At 44.8% G+C, this 17,234-nt stretch overlaps 1 long non-coding RNA gene across 11 annotated transcripts in view; it reads right to left on the bottom strand.

Moving 5' to 3' along the window:
• Nucleotides 1-1,761: 1,761 nt before the first annotated feature.
• Nucleotides 1,762-17,234, bottom strand: part of LOC140692181 (uncharacterized) — a 56,589-nt gene continuing 41,116 nt past the window's right edge. For 4 of the 11 annotated variants that reach the window (XR_012067755.1, XR_012067762.1, XR_012067765.1 and 1 more), the window contains 2 exons: nucleotides 3,501-3,572; nucleotides 1,999-2,123 (listed from right to left, as the gene is read on the bottom strand). This is a non-coding gene — a long non-coding RNA (uncharacterized lncRNA). Of the gene's footprint in view, nucleotides 1,908-1,998; nucleotides 2,124-3,500; nucleotides 3,573-4,182; nucleotides 4,507-6,831; nucleotides 7,069-8,757; nucleotides 8,872-17,234 lie in introns of those variants that run through there. The other 7 variants (XR_012067757.1, XR_012067764.1, XR_012067758.1 and 4 more) reach the window with 6 other exon arrangements.

Raw genomic sequence — 17,234 nt, 5'->3', positions numbered from 1 at the left:
CTTGCCTGAAGATAGCTGCGTGGAATTTTCTCTCAATCACCCCAAAGCACAAGAGAATTGTTCCGGAATCCTGAACGTGGGGAGGTTCCACCAACGTTCAGCAGAGTGTGGGTCCTAACATAATCCCTTATCTCGTGTCCCCTGAGTGTTCTCCTAATTCTGGCTCCCAGGGAAAGCTAGGGGTTTGTGCTGGAATCCCAGTGGCAGCGACTGCATCCCCATGCTGTGGGAAATTAATTCTCAGACTTCCCTTTAACTGGGAACACTGGTGACTGAAGATGGCAGTGTGGAGTTACTCTCAATCTCCCCCACGCACACTGAAGGTTTATGAAATCCTGAGCTAGGGGAAGTTACACCAAAGGTCGGCAATTCTTTGGTTCTAACGGAATCCCTTAGCTCATCTCCCCCGAGTGTTTTCCTGAGTCTGACTGCAAGGGAAAATTAGGGGCTTGTGCTGTAAACCCAGTGTCAGCGGCTGCCTCCCCATGGTCAGGGAAGTTATTTATCAGACTTTCCCCAAAAAGTGAACAACTGTGACTGAAGATACCTGCATAGACTTGTCTATCGATCTCCCCCATGTACACAGAATTGTTCCGGAATCCTGATCATGGGGAGGTTCCACCAACGTTTGGCAGCATGTGGGTACTATAATCCCTTATCTTGTGTCCCTGAGTATTTTTCTAATTCTGGCTCCCAGGGAAAGCTAGGGGGTTTGCTGGAATCCCAGTGTCAGCAGCTGCCTCCCCATTGTCAGAGAAGTTATTTGTCAGAATTTCCTCTAACAGGGAACACCTGTGACAGAAGATAGCAGCGTGGAGTTTTCTCTCGAGCTCCCCCATGCACCACAGAGGTTTTCTGGAATCCTGAGCTTGGGGAGTTTCTACTAGTGGTCAGCAGCTTGTGGGTTCAAACGGAATCCCTTAGCTCGTGTCCCCACAGTGTTTTCCTGATTCTGGCTGCCAGGGAAACATAGGGGTGTGTGCTGGAAAGCCCAGTGTCAGCCTCTGCCTCCCCATGGTCAGGGAAGTTATTTATCAGAATTTCCTGTAACAGGGAACACCTGTGACTGAAGATAGCTTCGTGGAGTTCTCTCTCGTAATCTCCCACGCACACAGAATTGTTCCAGAATCCTGAGCATGGGGAGGTACCACGATATGTCGGCAGCACTTTGGTGTTAATTGAATCCATTAGATCATCTCCCCTGAGTGTTTTCCTCATTCTGGGTGCCAGGGAATTCTAGGGGTTTGTGATGAAAATCCCAGTGGCAGCGGCTGTTTCCCCAAGGTCAGGGAAGTTATTTATCAGACTATTCCCACACAGGGAACACCTGTGATTGAAGATAGCTGCGTGGACGTATCTGTTGAGCTCTCCCACGCACACAGAAGCGTTCCAGATTCCTGAGCATGGGGAGTTTCCAAAAATTTCAGCAGCGCGTGGGTTCCAAAGGAATACCTTAGCTCGTCTCCCCTGAGAGTTTTCATATGTCTGACTGCCAAGGAAAGCTAGAGGGTTGTGCTGGAAATCCCAGTGGCAGCGGCTGCATCCCCATGCTTATGTAAGGTAATAAGAAGCATGATGGTGTGAAACGCGAGGCTTGTTGTGGCTCGTGTATCCTAGATAACTGGGCAGAGTTCTGTGGGTGGATCAGTGTGATGGAGGGGCTGCCGCCCTCTGTGGAGCTTGGCTTAGGTCTTTGGTTCAGGAAGCTTTGTCAGTTCGAGATACTGCTGCTGCCCAAAGACCTGAGTTCACAGGTCATTTTCCAGAACCTGAAAGGGCAGACAGTGGAATATCTGCCTCTCATCAGCTTACTGCTGGGGCTCCGAGGTACTTTCAGACTTGCCCAGTCCTGGTGAAGTCAACTTGATGGGAGACACGAAGAGAAGCTGGCCGAAAAGATGGCTGCACTGTTTGAGGAGAGATGCAAACACATTGATGAGAGATCTTCAGCTACAATGGAGAATACTGGCCTGGAGACATCTGAAGAGGATACCAGGATCAAAAGACATTCATCAGATTTATTGAACCTCGCTGAGACTGGCAGAAACATACGGAGTGCCAACGTGGACTTGAGGAAGTTCCTCAATTCTCTGCTCCAAGAACTGGTTCAAGATCCCTGACGTCTAAAAGAGAAGAGATGGCAGAGATAATCAAAGTGCTCATGTTCATGGAAGAGGTCGTGAGAATCCACACGTTCTCAGGGGCATTTCCAAGCCATTCAGAACAAAATGCACAAAGCCCAGTTTAGCCTTTTCCCAGGTTTGGGCCTAGCAAGCAAGCACTTGCTCTTCCCTCCCCTTCACTCAGGCATCCATTTGGAAGGATCAGTACCTGAGCTGCAATGAAGCCAGTACGAGAAGAGCAAGCCCCTCCTAGAATCAGAGTTCAACAAGCATAACACTCTGTGAACAACAGTGAAATACTTAAAGGTCAAATATTCTCGACTGAAATAGATAGGAATTGAATCCTTATCTCCCACAAAGAAACAATGGCCTTCCACTATATTCAGCAAATGCTGGGTTTATGTCTTCTCTGGGGTGAATGCAGTGTGGTAAGTGAGGGGAATCTTTGACTGAACTTGAATATGTATTAGGCCTCAGGTTTTCAAGACAGTATAGGTAAATATTATAAGTCAGATAGTGAACTGAAATTTAAAAGTCGCCAAGGACATTAAAGACAAAGCTTATGTGGACCGTCTTTCACTTGAGTCAAGCCCCCGGGGGCACTATATCATGGGGCTGCAGACTTGGTTACGTTCAATTACTTTAGCAAACATGATCGGATGATTAAGTGTTCTCATCACTGATAGAAGAACACCTGGTTCTCAATAGCCTAGCATAGCTGCAGCAGGGTTCTCCGAGCTATAATGCCTCTTGGTGCTTTTGGATTCAAACCTAAATGTATATATTTGGTTTGTTTCCTCTTGTATTTTCCTTGAGAGGGATGTTACCCCTTGAAATGCCAACATTGGCCAGTAGGTGTCATTGGGATTAAAGGGCACAACATGCACAAGTGAATCCAATGTTGGGGGTTATTTCATGTTTCAAATATGTATTTCATGGTTCCAGTTGGTTTCGGAGGCTTCAACAGAAAAGAGTTGACATGACCCCTTTAACAGTTTGGACCGCAAGTTTGCATTCTATCTATCTAGGTTTTCCTTAGTGCTGAAAAAATGTTACCAAAATTGACAAGTCTGGCTTCTAGGTCGATTTAGTATGTTTCAAAAGCTAACTTCTTTTTCATATAACTCCCAAAACATGTAAATCAATTCTATTAAACTTGTTAAAGCCTGCAAAGGAGATATCAGCACAATGTCAAAACTGGAGTCTTCGGACAATCCCTCCCACCACGGCTGTATAGAAACCAAGAGCTAAACAAAAATCACATTTCTGTGAAATGCATCTGGAAAGTGTTGATTCATCGATGCCCAGTTGGCAGAGAAGCAGTGCAACCTGCGCTCCCTCACTCCCATGTACACAGCAATGGAAACATCCACTCACCCAGCCATTGGCACAGGACACTTGCCGAAAAAGGTCTGTTACTTCCAATGACAAGATGAGGCCTCAGAACACCTGGAAGCAGGAGAAGGCAAGGCAGGGAATGGAAACCAGTTCAGGGTCTGACCCCTGGTGATGAAGAAGCAAAGGTGAAACTCTGTTTAACATGGACGCACACTCTCAAGTGGACAGGAGACATGGGATTGAAGGTGATGCGCTGAGTGTTAGAAGAGTGCACAGCAGATGCTTTGCTGGCAGAACTCAAAGGAACCAGTGCAAAATATCCCCAAAGTTGATTCTGAGACCAAGACCCGAGCTGCCGCATTTGAGGTAGCAGAGGCAGCGGTCAGTGAGGGATAGGGCTACGGATGATGGCACACGCTGAGTCTCAGTGATCTGGAGTGCACTGTGGAATGTGGTCGGTCCTATGAAGAGAGCAAACCGACCAGTGACCCCAATGAGAAAGCAACCACACTGGCGTGCGTGGTTGAGATTATCAATAAGTCCCATGGCCACACCAGTGCATCTGCAGGACCAGCGACCAATTTGGCATTTTGCCATTAGAGCACGTGTGGGGCTGAATCAGAGATATCGTGCATCTGGTCTGAGGGATCAAGGGGGCCTTGGGTTTGAAATCAGAATGAAAAGTCTTAGGACCTGTTACATTCATAACCTGGGATGGGATTATGGTTTGGTTCAAGGCACAGGGTGCACAACAGCACTGTGTTTGCCTTCGTGCACCCGTGCCACAAGGATGAGAGGACAAGGAAGTGTGGTCCAAGTCCACAGCATGAGAAGAGGAAGCATTTCCATCAGCATTATCTCCCAAAAGTTGATGCTACATTTTTGATGGCACCGGCACAGTACGGCATCGAGGACACCAAGGTCGATCTGCGGGATCATTCCAGCAGTCTCTGATGTGTGACATCCATAGATATGCTTCCACTGTTGTTTCTGTAGACAGAGAAGCTCTGGGAAGGACTGGTTTCTTTGGGACACACACGTGGCACTACAAAGCACAAGCGCACTCTCAGTTTGCTGTTTTCGAAACACTCCAAAATTACATAGAGCAGAATGCAGAGCTGAGAACTTTTAGAAGCTTCATTTCCACAAGAGGAAGTGTTCTGTGCACTTTCAGAATTGTGAGATAAGCGTAATCAAAATGAGGTTACGCTAATCGAATTACTATAGGGTGTTGAACACAAGGCAACACCAGCAATTGGAGGTATATCAGACAACACACACAGGAACAGGATATATCATCAATGTCTAGGAGAAATTGTCCTCACAGGAATCCCATGGAATTGCGTAGAGCAAAGAGTCGAAAGTTTTCATGTAACAAATCCCTAGAAGTCTACATTAGATACCTGATATTACCTGACCAGTAGAGTTGAAGAAGTACAGTAAAAGAAGCAGGAAGTACCATTTTCATTTCCAAAGAGATTGAAGGCCCAAAAGATAACCTTTCAAACAAGTAGACTGCCAAACGCTATCCAGAGCAAATATTGAAAACGGAGGTGAGGGAAACCCTGAAGAACAACAGTGTCTCAGAATCACAAAAGGCAGAATACCAGAAAAGGGGAAGAGAAAGTCAAAAGACGAGCCAAATAATATCAGAAAACTCAATGGATGAGATAATATCAGGGATAAAATTCAGTCCTAAGCAGACTAGACAATGCAGAGGGACACGTGAATGACTGTGATGACATGGAACGGAAATCCCTCGGTAAGAAGCAGACATAAGAAAGCAAGTGCAAACCAATGAAAACATTGCTGTTGAATCCTGGGTTAAGACAAGGCATGAAAGACTAGGATTCATAAGAGTCCCAGATGGAAAAGCAAGAGAGAAAGAAACACAAATATCTGAAAAGATATCTGTAGAAAATTCAGACTGAAACTTGCTGAAAGCCAAGAAAGAATCATCTATGCGAATTCAGGAAATACACAGCATCTAAAGGAGGTGGAATCCCAATATACCTAGCAGCAGCTGTATGATTCAAAGCAACAAAGTTCATGAGCATCCCAGTGATTTAAAATGCACCTGGAGGAAACAACATAGTCACAAGGGAACCTCCAGAGGGGTTTAAGCTGATATCATGGCAGCAATATTGCAGGAGAGGGAGGAGTGCCAGGACATAGTCCATATCCTGAATGGCAAAATGCTGCCATCTACGGTAGCCTAGGCCTCATGACCGCCATTTCTAATAACGGCAGAGCTAGAGAATTCCAGAGACTAGCAAATCTTAAAAGAATTCAGCATTTCGAAACTTCTCCTACAAGAAAGGTTGAGAATTCTCCCCTGAATAGAAAAGCAGCAAGATGAAATGGAAAGAAGAAAACCATTATTGGAAATGCAAGAAGAGCATGAGTGGCAAAGAAGAAACAAGAAGAAGGCAAGGAGGACATCAAAACCCTAAAGATGGGAGAGGGAAGCAGGAAATCATAGGTGATTGGAAGCACTATCTTAAGTGAATCAGCTTATATGACTCTCTGTTTGAAGCGAACGGAGAGATGCATGGCCTGACGTGTTTGCCAAACAAAAGAGAAGCAGACCAACAAAGAATCAAACAAACAAACTAGCACCAAAAGGGTACGGTTGGCTGACATATACCAAGGGAACCATGATTATTCAAAAGAAAATACTCAAGGTGATGTCAAGGATCATTCAGCACGCATCGACACAGTATCACGGCTTGCATGTACTCAGCACACTTGTATTCGGAAATCAGAGGCGTGCATTTATATTCGTAAAAATTGATTCAAAAGAGCATAGCGTGACCTAACCCAAATGCCGATTTGGAATCCAATGGATTCCTAGTCCGTGATATAGACTTGCAAGTCTTCCAACAGGATGAATGAATGCCATATTGTACCCTACGTAGAGAAGAAATGGCATAAGCCTATAACAAAGACAAGTAGCTCTGCAAAAGTGTACTAAGAGCAAAAGAGACAGACAGTAAAGTGCACATTGGGGTTGGTTTCATTTCTAGGAATTTCAGCCCCCATGGAACCAATGGATCCATGTCCTGAAAGTGCGGGTGTTTCAGCAGAAATCAACAGACGGATATGTATTCCGGGTGTATGGATATTACAGGAACATAAGTTTCCTTTAGTGGGTCTCTGTGTACTGTGAACTGTTAGAAAGTTTAACGACGTGTGAAACCATCAACTGAAAATGGACACGCTTCCCTCCGTTGGTACTGTGCATACAGATCTGAACAAAAGGAAAGAGGGAAGAACAAAGGCCCATGGGACGCTAGTGGGTAGAATCACATTTACCTTAGGAACCTCTCGTCGGATGCAGCCCCTCCCCCAACACTGACAAGATGCAGCAGCCATTGGGGATGGCCGTTACCGGTTGGATTCCAGGTGGAATATTGGTGTGTACCGCGAGGCTTGTTGTGGCTGGTGGATCCTAGGTAACCGGGCAGAGTTCTGTGGGTGGATCAGTGTGATGGAGGGGCTGCCGCCCCCTGTGGAGCTTGGCTTAGTTCTTTGGCCCGGGAAGCTGTGTAAGTTCGAGATACTGCTGCTGCCCAAAGACCTGAGTTCACGGGTCAGTTTCCAGAACCTGAAAGGGCAGACAGTGGAAGATCTGCCTGTCATCAGCTCACTGGTGAATCTCCGAGGTACTTTCAGAATTGCCCAATCCTTAAAATTTGACTTTATAGGAGACACGAAGAGAAGCTGGCCGAAAAGCTAGCTGCACGGATTGCGGAGAGATGCGAACTCACTGATGAGAGTTGTTTTGTTACAATGAATAATACTGGCATGGAGACAGCTGTAGAGAATACCATGCTTGGAAGACATTCATGGACATATTAAGCCTCGTTGATACTGTCAGTAACATGTTGAATGTGAACGTGCACTTGAGGAAGGTACTGAATTCTCTGCTCCAAGTACGGGTCCAAGATTTTTTCCGTCCAAAACAGAAGAGAAGGTAGAAATGATAGAATCTCTCATGTTCTTGGAAGATGTCTTGAAATTCCAAACGTCCAGCGGTGCATTTACATACCACTCAGACGACCAGGCACCAAGCCCTGGTAAGCCTTTTCCCAGGTTTCGCCCTTGCTCTCAAACACTTGCTTTTCCTTCCCCTTCACTCAGTTATCCATGTCAGAGAATCAGCCCTTGAACTGCATTGAAGCCAGTAGGAGCACAGGAAGACCCTCCTAGAATCAGAGTTCCTCCACCTTCACATTCTGTGCACAACAGTGAAGTCCTCCATGATCAACTACTCTCGACTAAAATAGGTTGGTTTGAATTCTTAGCTCACACTGTGAAATGATGACCTTCCCCCAGATTCAGATCATGCTGGGGTTATATCTACTTTGGTGTGAAGGGTGTTTTGTAATTGAGTGGATTCTTTGCCTGAATTTGAATATTTATTTATCCTCAGTTTTTCAAAACAGTATTTGTAACTATTATAATTCTGTTATTGAAATGAAGTGTAATTGTTGGCATAGATATGTAGTGACACATATTTTGTGGACCATCTTTTCCCTTCAGGCAAGTACCGGGTGCAAATATGTGGTTGCCATATTTGTCAGGTTTAATTGTGTTTCTCAACATAATTGGACGATTAAACATTCTCATCTTTCATAGAAGAGGACATGATTCTCAATAGCCTAGCAAAACTGCAGCAGTGTTCTCATATCTATAATGTCTCTAAGTGCTATTGAAACCAAGCCTATATAAAAATAAATTGTTTGGGTTTCTTTGTGCTTTCCTAAATAGCAATGTTGCCCCTTGAATCGCCAACATTGACCAGTATGTGCCATTATTAGGAAAGGGCACCACATGAACAATGGAAACCCATGGTTGTGGTTGTTAATGATTCTAAGAATTATTTCATTGTTTTTCTTAGTGTTGGAAGCACCAAGAGAAAAGTGTTGACCTGCCTCCTTCATGACTTTTGGCTGCTAATTTATATTTTCTGTGTATTTTTCTTATTTGGGTATTTCAAGCTGATACCTAAATATGGCAACTCTGTCTTGTACTTAGATTTAGTATATTTCTAAAATTATCTTTATTTTGATACACTTCCCATAGTATGTAATTCAATTCTGCTAACTATTTGAAAGTCTGCAATGGAGGTATGTACACATTGTCAGACCTGGAGTCTTCGATCACATCCTTCCACCATTGATATAGAGAAATATTGCTAAACAAGGATCAAGTGTCTGTGAGTTATGTCTAAATTGTGTTAATTTATCCATGCCAAACTGGCAGAGTACCAGTGCAAACTTCGCTCACTCTCTCCCATGTATACAGCAAGATAAACATCCACTCTCCCGGCCCTTGGCTCAGGATCCCTGCTGAATAATGGCCAAACATCTCGTACTTCAAAAGTCAGAAAGAATTCTCACATAACCTGGAAAGAGTAGAAGGCAAAGTAGAGAATGGAAATCAGTACAGGTCCTGACCTTTGGTGAAGGAGCAGTAAAGGGGAAACTGTATTTTACTTGGATGCACACTCTAAAGTGGACAGGTCATTTAAGATGGAAGACGATGTGCTGAGGGTTAAAAGAGTGCCTAGTGGACGTTTGATTGACATAACTGAAAGCAATAATCACAAAATTTCTCTGCAATTGATTCCCAGACCAAGACTCCATCTGCCAATTTTGAGCTAGGAGTGCCTGTGGAATCTGTGTGTTAGGGGTGTGGCTGATGTCACAAATTTATTCCCAGGGGTTTGGAGATTGTTTTGGGCTGTGGTTGGTACTATCTAGAGAACAGATCTGCCTGGGTCCTCTCTTAATATTAAATCTGCTGGCATATGTGTTGTGGATTAGCTTAGTAACCCAGGGCCTTAGTCACAGTCTTTTCATATCCACAGTATAATTGCTCATTTTATCCATAAAGGAGAAATGGTCTCAGTCAGAGCCATCTTTATCTGGTTTCTAGAATCCAGGGCAATTTAGTGTTGAAATAAGATTCTATAGCCAAAAGATCTGCAAATTTCATAGGCAGGATTGAAATTTCTTATTGTCCAAAGCAGAGGTTTTTGAAATGCTCCATGCTTGCCTTTGAGTTCCCATGCCTTATTGACAAAAGTTCTTGGAGCAGAGATCTGCTGAAAAATAGGAGAATTTGAAGCCTTTCCATCAACCTTGCCTACCACATGCTAATGCAACTATAGTTGTGGTGCTGACCCAGTACTACACTAAGGACCCGATTGTGGCACTGCAGGATTGTTTCAGCAGGTTCTAATGCGTGACATCATTAGATTTGTTTCCACTTTTGTTTTTGTTTGCAGAGAACCTGAGGGAACCCATTATAAAATTTTGACTTTTCCGTGGCAAAAGTAAGGACGAATGCACTTTCATGAGTGTGTATTGGAACAATTCCCTCTCCACATATCCAGCCTGCAGCCCAGAAACCATTTGGAAACCTCTATTCCAGCAAAAATTAGTAGTCCCAGCACTGTCAGAGCTATGATAAACATTTAACCAAAATGACACTCTGCTAACTTTACTAGAATAGGTTATATTCACCACAACAAAAACCGCAGTAGCAATCATAGATATAACAGGCAACAGACACAGAAGGAATGCATGGCATCATTACATACCAAAAACAATCCTCACAGCATTAAAACTAAATGTGCACAGAAATGATTTCACTTACAAAAGCCGTTCAAGTCTATAATAGATAACTGATAATCCTTAACCCATAGCGATAGAGAGATATAATAAAGTTAAAAGAACTATTCCAAATTTTCAAAAAACAGGAGTCTCCTGAAAGAACATCCAATGAATTAGACCCCCAAAATTTACTAGAACATGACTTGAAAAGGGAGGACATAAAACACTGAAGGAAATCTTGAGTCTATGAATACAAATGCAGGCTAGTATAAATGGAAAGAGAAACACTTTAGAAGAGCCAAATATAATCAGAAAACTCAATGGTGAGAATAGCTAAGCTAAAGACAGTCCAAATCGGACTAGATAATGCACAGGAACAAATAAATGACTTAGAAAACAGGATAATCACAATCACTCAGTCAGAACACGACATAGAAAAGCTAGTGAAAACCAATGCAAGCAATGCAACTGAAACCTGGGATAAGAGAAAACATACCAGTGTATGACTCATAGGGATCCCACATGGAAAAGAATAAAGACAAATGGTTTGAAAAGGTATTTGAAGAAATCAGACTGAAATTTTCTTAAACCAAAGATAGAACCGGCTATCTCAACACAGCAAGCACAGAGCGTCCAAGAATAATGAACCCCAGTAGGCCTAGAACAATATGTATTCTAATTTAAATGGCCAAAATTGATAATAAGGAAATGATTCTAAATGCACCAAAATAGAAACAAGTGCATTGCAAGAGAACTTTTTAATGTCTTCAGCTGATTTCTCAACAGATAGATTGGTATTTTTTTCTTCCCTCTTTCCTTTTGTGTTGATCTCTATTCCAAGAACTGATGAAAGGCAGATTCCTTCAGTCTAAACAAGATGAATGGGCAGAGATTCTAAAAGTGTTCAAGTTCTTGGAAGAGGTCATCAGAATCAACACATCTCAAGGGGCTTTTTCAGACAATACAAGAGACCATGCACCAAGCCCTGTTTATCCTTTTCCCAGGAGTGGGCCAATGTATTAAGACTTGCTGTTCCTTCACACTCAACCAGCCATGCAGGTATAACCTCAGTCTGCTACTGCAGGAGAATTAGAGCCAGGTCCAATTTTACCAATACTGTAGGGAGAAACTGAGCCTGCTACTGCAGGAGAGACAGCACTGTGTCCCATTTCACCAATCTTTCAAGGAGACCCTAAGCCTACTCCTGCAGGAGACTCAGAGCCGAATCACATTCCACCAGCTGTGTAGGAAGACCATCATGCCTTCACTTGCAATGGATCCAGGAATGTGTCCAATTACACTAGCCTTGTAGGGAGACCTTGAGCCTGTTCCTGCAGGAGAAACAGATCTCTGTCGTATTCCACCATCCCTCCAGGAAGATGCACGGCCTCCTCCTGCAGGAGACTCAGGAATTGGTCCAATTTCACCAGTCCTGCAGGAAGACTCTGAGCCAATGCCTGCAGGAGACCCAGGACTGGGTCCCATTCCATCAATCATGCACTAAGACCTTGAAGTGGGTCCAATTCCACTAGCCTTGCTGGGTGACCCACAAGCCTGATCCTGCAGGAAAATTAGAAATATGTCATATTCCAGAAGCCCTGCAGGAAGACTGAAAGCCTGCTTCTGCAGGAGACCCAGGAATAGGTCCAAATACGCCAGCCTTGCTGGGAGAGCACAAACCTGATCCTGCAGGTGATACACAGTGAGGTACAATTCCAACAGCCCTGCAGGGATATCCTGAGGCCACTTCGGCAGGAAACACATGACTGGGTCACATTCCAATACCCCAGAAGGGAGATCATGAGCCTGCTACTCCAGGAAACCCAGAACTTAGTCCCATTCCACCAAACCTGCAGTCAAACACTAAGACTGCATCTGCAGAAAACACAGTGCGGGTCACATAACACCAGCCCTGTAGTGAGACTACAAACTTGCTCCTGGGGGAGACCAAGCCATTCACAGAGAATATGAGCCAGCTCCTGCAGAAGAACAAGAGTTGTGTGACATTCTACCAGCTCTGCAGGTAATCCATAGGCTTGCTCCTGCAGGAGACAGACATCCCAGTCCAATTCGATCAGCCTCTCCAGGGAGAACCCCAGCCTCCTCCTGCAGGAGAGCCAGAACTAGATCCCATTCCACCAACCCTGCATGGAAACACTGAGCTTGCTCCTGCAGCATACCCACAGCCAAGTCATATTCAACAAACCCTCCAGGGAGACACTGAGCCTGCAATTGTAAGAGACCCAGGACTGGGACCAATTCCAACAGCTCTCCAAGGAATCCCTCACCTGCTCCCATAGGAGACTAAGAGTCATCAGTTCTGGTGGGGTCCCTGAGCCTGCATCTGCAAAAGAACCACAGGGTGGAGTCATATTCCACCAGCCCTGCAAAGAGAACAGAACCTGCTACTGCAGGAGACACAGGACTAGGTCCCATTCCACCAACCTTGCAGGGATACCCTGAGCCTTGGACCAAGGAATGGGACAAATTCTGCTAACCTTCTAGGGAGACCATGAGCTTCTCCTGCAAGAGAACCAGAGATGGGTCATATTACAGTATTCTTCCAGGAAGAACCAAGGCCTGCTCCTGCAGGAGATGCAAGAACAGGCCCAATTCCACCAGCCTGAAGGCAGAGTCCAAATCTGTTCTGGCAGGTGACCTAGAGAAGGGGCCCATTCCACCAGCCCTGCAGGGAGACTCTGAGCCTACTACTACAGGAGACCCAGGAATGGGTCCCACTAAACCAACCCTGAAGGGAGACACAGAATCTACACTTGCAGGAACCACAGAGCCAGGACACATTTCATCAGCCCTGTAGTGACCCCTGAGCTGGGTCCAATTACACTATCCTTGCAAGGAGACTCTGTGCCTACTCCTGAAGCAGAACCAGTGATGGGTCATGTTCCAACAGCCCTGCAGGAAGACCTGGAGCTGCTTCTGCAGAAGACTCAGGACAGGGTCTGATTCCACCATCCCAGCAGTGAGAAAACTAGCCTGCTCCTGCAAGTGACCAAGGTCTGAGTCATATTCAACTAGCCATGCAGGAAGGACATAAGCCTGCTGTTGCAGGAAACTCAGAACCATGTGCCATTCCAGCAACACTGCAAGGAGACTCTGAGCCTGCCCCTCCAGGAAACAGAAACCCAGTCACATTCCACAAGCCCTACAGGGATACCAGGGCCTGCACATGCAGGAGACCCAGGCCTGGGACCAATTCTACCAACCCTGTGGAAAGACCCTGAATCAGCTCTAGCATGAGACTAAGAGCCATGTCACATTCCACCAGCCCTTCAGGTAATTTATCAGCCTGCAATCTACACCTTCAAAAGACCCAAGAATTGGACCAATTCCAATGGCACTGCAGGGAGACCATGAGCCATGTCCAATTCCACTAGCCCTTCAGGAAGGCCCCAAGCCTACTCCTGCAGGAGAACCTGAGATTGGTCATGTTGCAACATGAGCCTGCTCCTCCAGGAGACCCAGGACTATGTCCCATCCACCAGCCCTGCAGGGAAACCCTGAGACTGTCCCTTCAGGAGAACCACAACTGGGTCACATTTCACTAGCAATGCAGGGAGACTTAGAGCCTACACCTTCAAGACACCCAAGAATTGGAACAATTCCAGCAGCACTGCAGGGACACCATTAGCCAGGTCCAATTCCACTAGCCCTGCATGTAGACCCCGAGCATGCTCCTGTATGAGACCCAGCAATGGGTCTCATTCCACAAGGCTTGCAGGGAGAAATTCTGCCTGTTTCTGCAAGAGACCAACAGCTGAGTCACATTTCACCAGCCCTGAAGGGAGACCCCAGTCCTGCACCTGCAAAGGACCTAAGACTGGAACAAAATCGACTAGCCCTGTAGGGGGACCCTGAGCCTGCTTCTGAAAGAGAATCAGAGATGGGTCATATTCCAACAACCCAGCAGGGACAGTCCAAGCCTGCTCCTGCAGGAGTTATAGAGCAGGGTGAAATTGCAAAACCTTGCAGGGACACCCTGAATCTGCTGCTGCAGGAGAAAAATGATGGGGTCTCATTCCACAAGCCTTACAAGGATACCCTGAGCCTGGTCTTGCATGAGATCCTGAGCTGGCTCCTGCAGGAGACCCAGGACTGGGTCCCATTCTAACAACCCTGCTGGGGAACCCGAGCCTGCACCTGCAAAACACACAGAACCGTGTCACATCCCACCAGCTCTGCAGACTGTAAGACTAGCCCTACAGGAGACCTAGAGCCAGGTTACATTACCAGTCCTGCAGGGAGACCGTGAGCCTGATATTGTAGCTCCCCCTGCACCTACACACATACTTCTATGAGACCCAGAGCCAATTCAGGCATCACCACCCCTACGGGCTGAGATGTCTCTGCAACCACCAACACTGTCATCTAATTCTAAGAATGAACCCACTCCCAGACCCGAACTTTACTTCCCTTCTCCTGGCATCATTTTTGTTTGTTTTTTCTGTCATTTCCTTGTTTTCTTTCATGTCATTTAGAGTACCATCTATTTTTATGTTTTAAGTTTACCATAATAAAATTTAGATGTTTTTCCATTTTAAATTGTGCAATTCAGGAGCATTAAGTGCATTCACAATGCTGTGTAACCATCGTCACTGTCTAGTTTCAGACTATTTCTTTCCTCAAAATAAAACCCCGTATCCAAAGCACACATTCTCTTTTCTCCCTCCCCCAACCCCTGACAAGCCCTAATCCTCTTTCTCTCTGTGTGTCTTTCCCTACACTGGATGTTCCCTATCAATGAAATCATACAAAAGGTGGCTGTTTGTGTCTGCTCTCATATTTTAACAAGGGATTGGTGTTTTTTTTTTTACTTGAAGTAGCATTTTGGTTATTTCAAAGGGAAATCCAGGTGGATTAAAGATGAGATGTACAAGATGAATATTTTAGTAACTATGTGCATAATCTCAAGATAGGCACTGCTATTCTATGTGTGAACCCAGAGCCAGCAGGGAGATGCTTAGCTCTTCCTGTGGCAAAACATAACCTAACAAATTAAAAAAAATAATAATAATCAAAATCCATGAAAGACAAACCACAACATGGAAAAATCATTTTTCATAACCTAAAGTCAGAGAAAGGTTTCACATCCCTGTGGCCCAAAAATATCTTGAAATACTGTGTTCTAAACAGAAACAGAACAAACACATGCAATTCCAACAAGAGGCAATGCAGGTGGCCAGTGTATATTAGAGATGCTTGACCTCTCAAGTGAGAATTCACGAAGATGTTCACACTTCTGAGACAGCATTGGTCAACATCACACTGACAGGCCTTTAGCCTGGTGACAACCAGCTCTAGTGACAACATGAGGAGGCAGAGGCCACAGTAGATCCCCTGGAGTGAAGAGTGAGCAGACTCTCCTCTCTGGGAGAACAGTATGCAGGATGCATCACAGTTCCACAAGTGCACCACTTTCCGAGCAGTGCTAATGCTTAGTGTTGATCATACTAAATTTCTTGCACAATTTTTCAAAGATGTCTTTTCAAGGATGTTCATCACAGTCCTGTTTAAACTACTAGGGAAATGGAAGCAACACTAATGTTCATGGAGAGGGGGTGGGATTCATCAGTTCTGGTTCACATGGAGGAATGATTGTTGTGCAGCTGGAAAAATGAGTGCTAGGTCTTTACCTGGTGTCAAGGAAGCCCTCAGTTTGGATGCCTGTTAATCCATCATCTACATCCAAGTTGCCATCTCTATGACCACATATGTGTCAAATCATCATAGATGTAAATGAATCTTGTGGTGTGTGAGAGACAGAGGCAGAGAGAATGAGAGAAATAGGGACTGAGAAATGTTCACCAAACCATTAATGACTGTCACTTCTGGGAGTGGGATTTGCAAATCTCTGCACTTTTCCTTTAGGCAACATTTCAAGCATTTATAATGTATCTATATTGCTTTACTAATTCTAAGGTATTAAAAGCATATGTTACTTGAGATTCATTCATATTTAATCTATAGAATAAAGTTTATTATTTTTATTTTAAAATATTTGTTACAAGTACAATCAGCATTTATGAGAGTAAAATGATAAATTCTAAAGAATTAAGAATCAGATAAAGAACAAAACCTTTTTGTGACTCAGACACAGGCCAGCTAGTTGGCAGTAAATGGCAGGGTGGGACAGGTTTCTCCAGAAGGTTGTGTATGTTCTGAATCAGCATCCAATAGAGGCAAGGAAAAATTACAAGACATGTACGCTGAAAACTACAACAGCTTGTTGAGAGTAATTAAGAAAGACCTAGCCCTATTTTAAAATTTGAAGGAGCCAAAATGGCAGAGTAGACAGACTCACAGCTTGACCTCTCCCACAAATACTCAAAGAATTACATCTACAAAAACATTGAATTGCACAGAAACCTCCTGAACTCTGGTAGAGTGTCTCTTATTTTGAAATACAGGAAGATTCTCACAAAATATGGTAAGGAATAAAAAGAGAAAAGAAAAATTCAATGCAGAACTGATCCTGCAGGGAAAGAGTAGCATAGGAAGAAAGGCACCCTCACACTGGGACACAACCTCTCTAGCTGGGAGATCAGCTAGGAAAGAAGCAGAGCTTCAAAGGTTTGGAGGAGACAGTGGCAACTGCATGGCAGGCAGAACTGGGGAAAACTGACACAGAGGGTCCCTGTGATGACCAGCCCTAGACATGAGTTAGCAGGAATGAGCCAGAACTGGCTACTGGAGTCAGTGAAGAGCCCAGGCAGAGGGCTGGGTCACACTGCAGAGAGGCAGCCTCAGGAAACTAGAGGGCAGTGTGAGCTCTGGCTGTGTGTGTGTGTGTGGAACAGAACAGACTGAAACTCTCATAAAAAAGCACCAATGTTGGTATAATGGGGGAGGAATGAAACACAGCTGTGCCAAAGTCACTTTCTCCACTTGGCTCCATTGTTGGTGTGTTCTCATGAGAAGAGAAATGGGGCTTGGTGATAGCCAACACTGCTACACAAAGGCAGAGCTGAATGTTGACTCCATACCCTGTGCCATTGCAACTTCACAGGCGGGACTGAGATTTGTTTACAGCCCCAGGCAGAGAGGGTGGATTTGCTGTATCTGGTCACTTTGTGGATCCACACCTCTGAGACTTACAGGCAGTGAGTGGAGTTCTGACTCAAGAAGGGTGGCC

This window comes from Vicugna pacos, unplaced genomic scaffold, assembly GCF_048564905.1.
Source record: "Vicugna pacos unplaced genomic scaffold, VicPac4 SAC-SAT, whole genome shotgun sequence".
Classification (NCBI taxonomy): Eukaryota; Metazoa; Chordata; class Mammalia; order Artiodactyla; family Camelidae; genus Vicugna; species Vicugna pacos.
The sequence above is the reverse complement of the archived record's forward strand: the minus strand, read 5'-3'. Positions and strand labels throughout refer to the sequence as shown.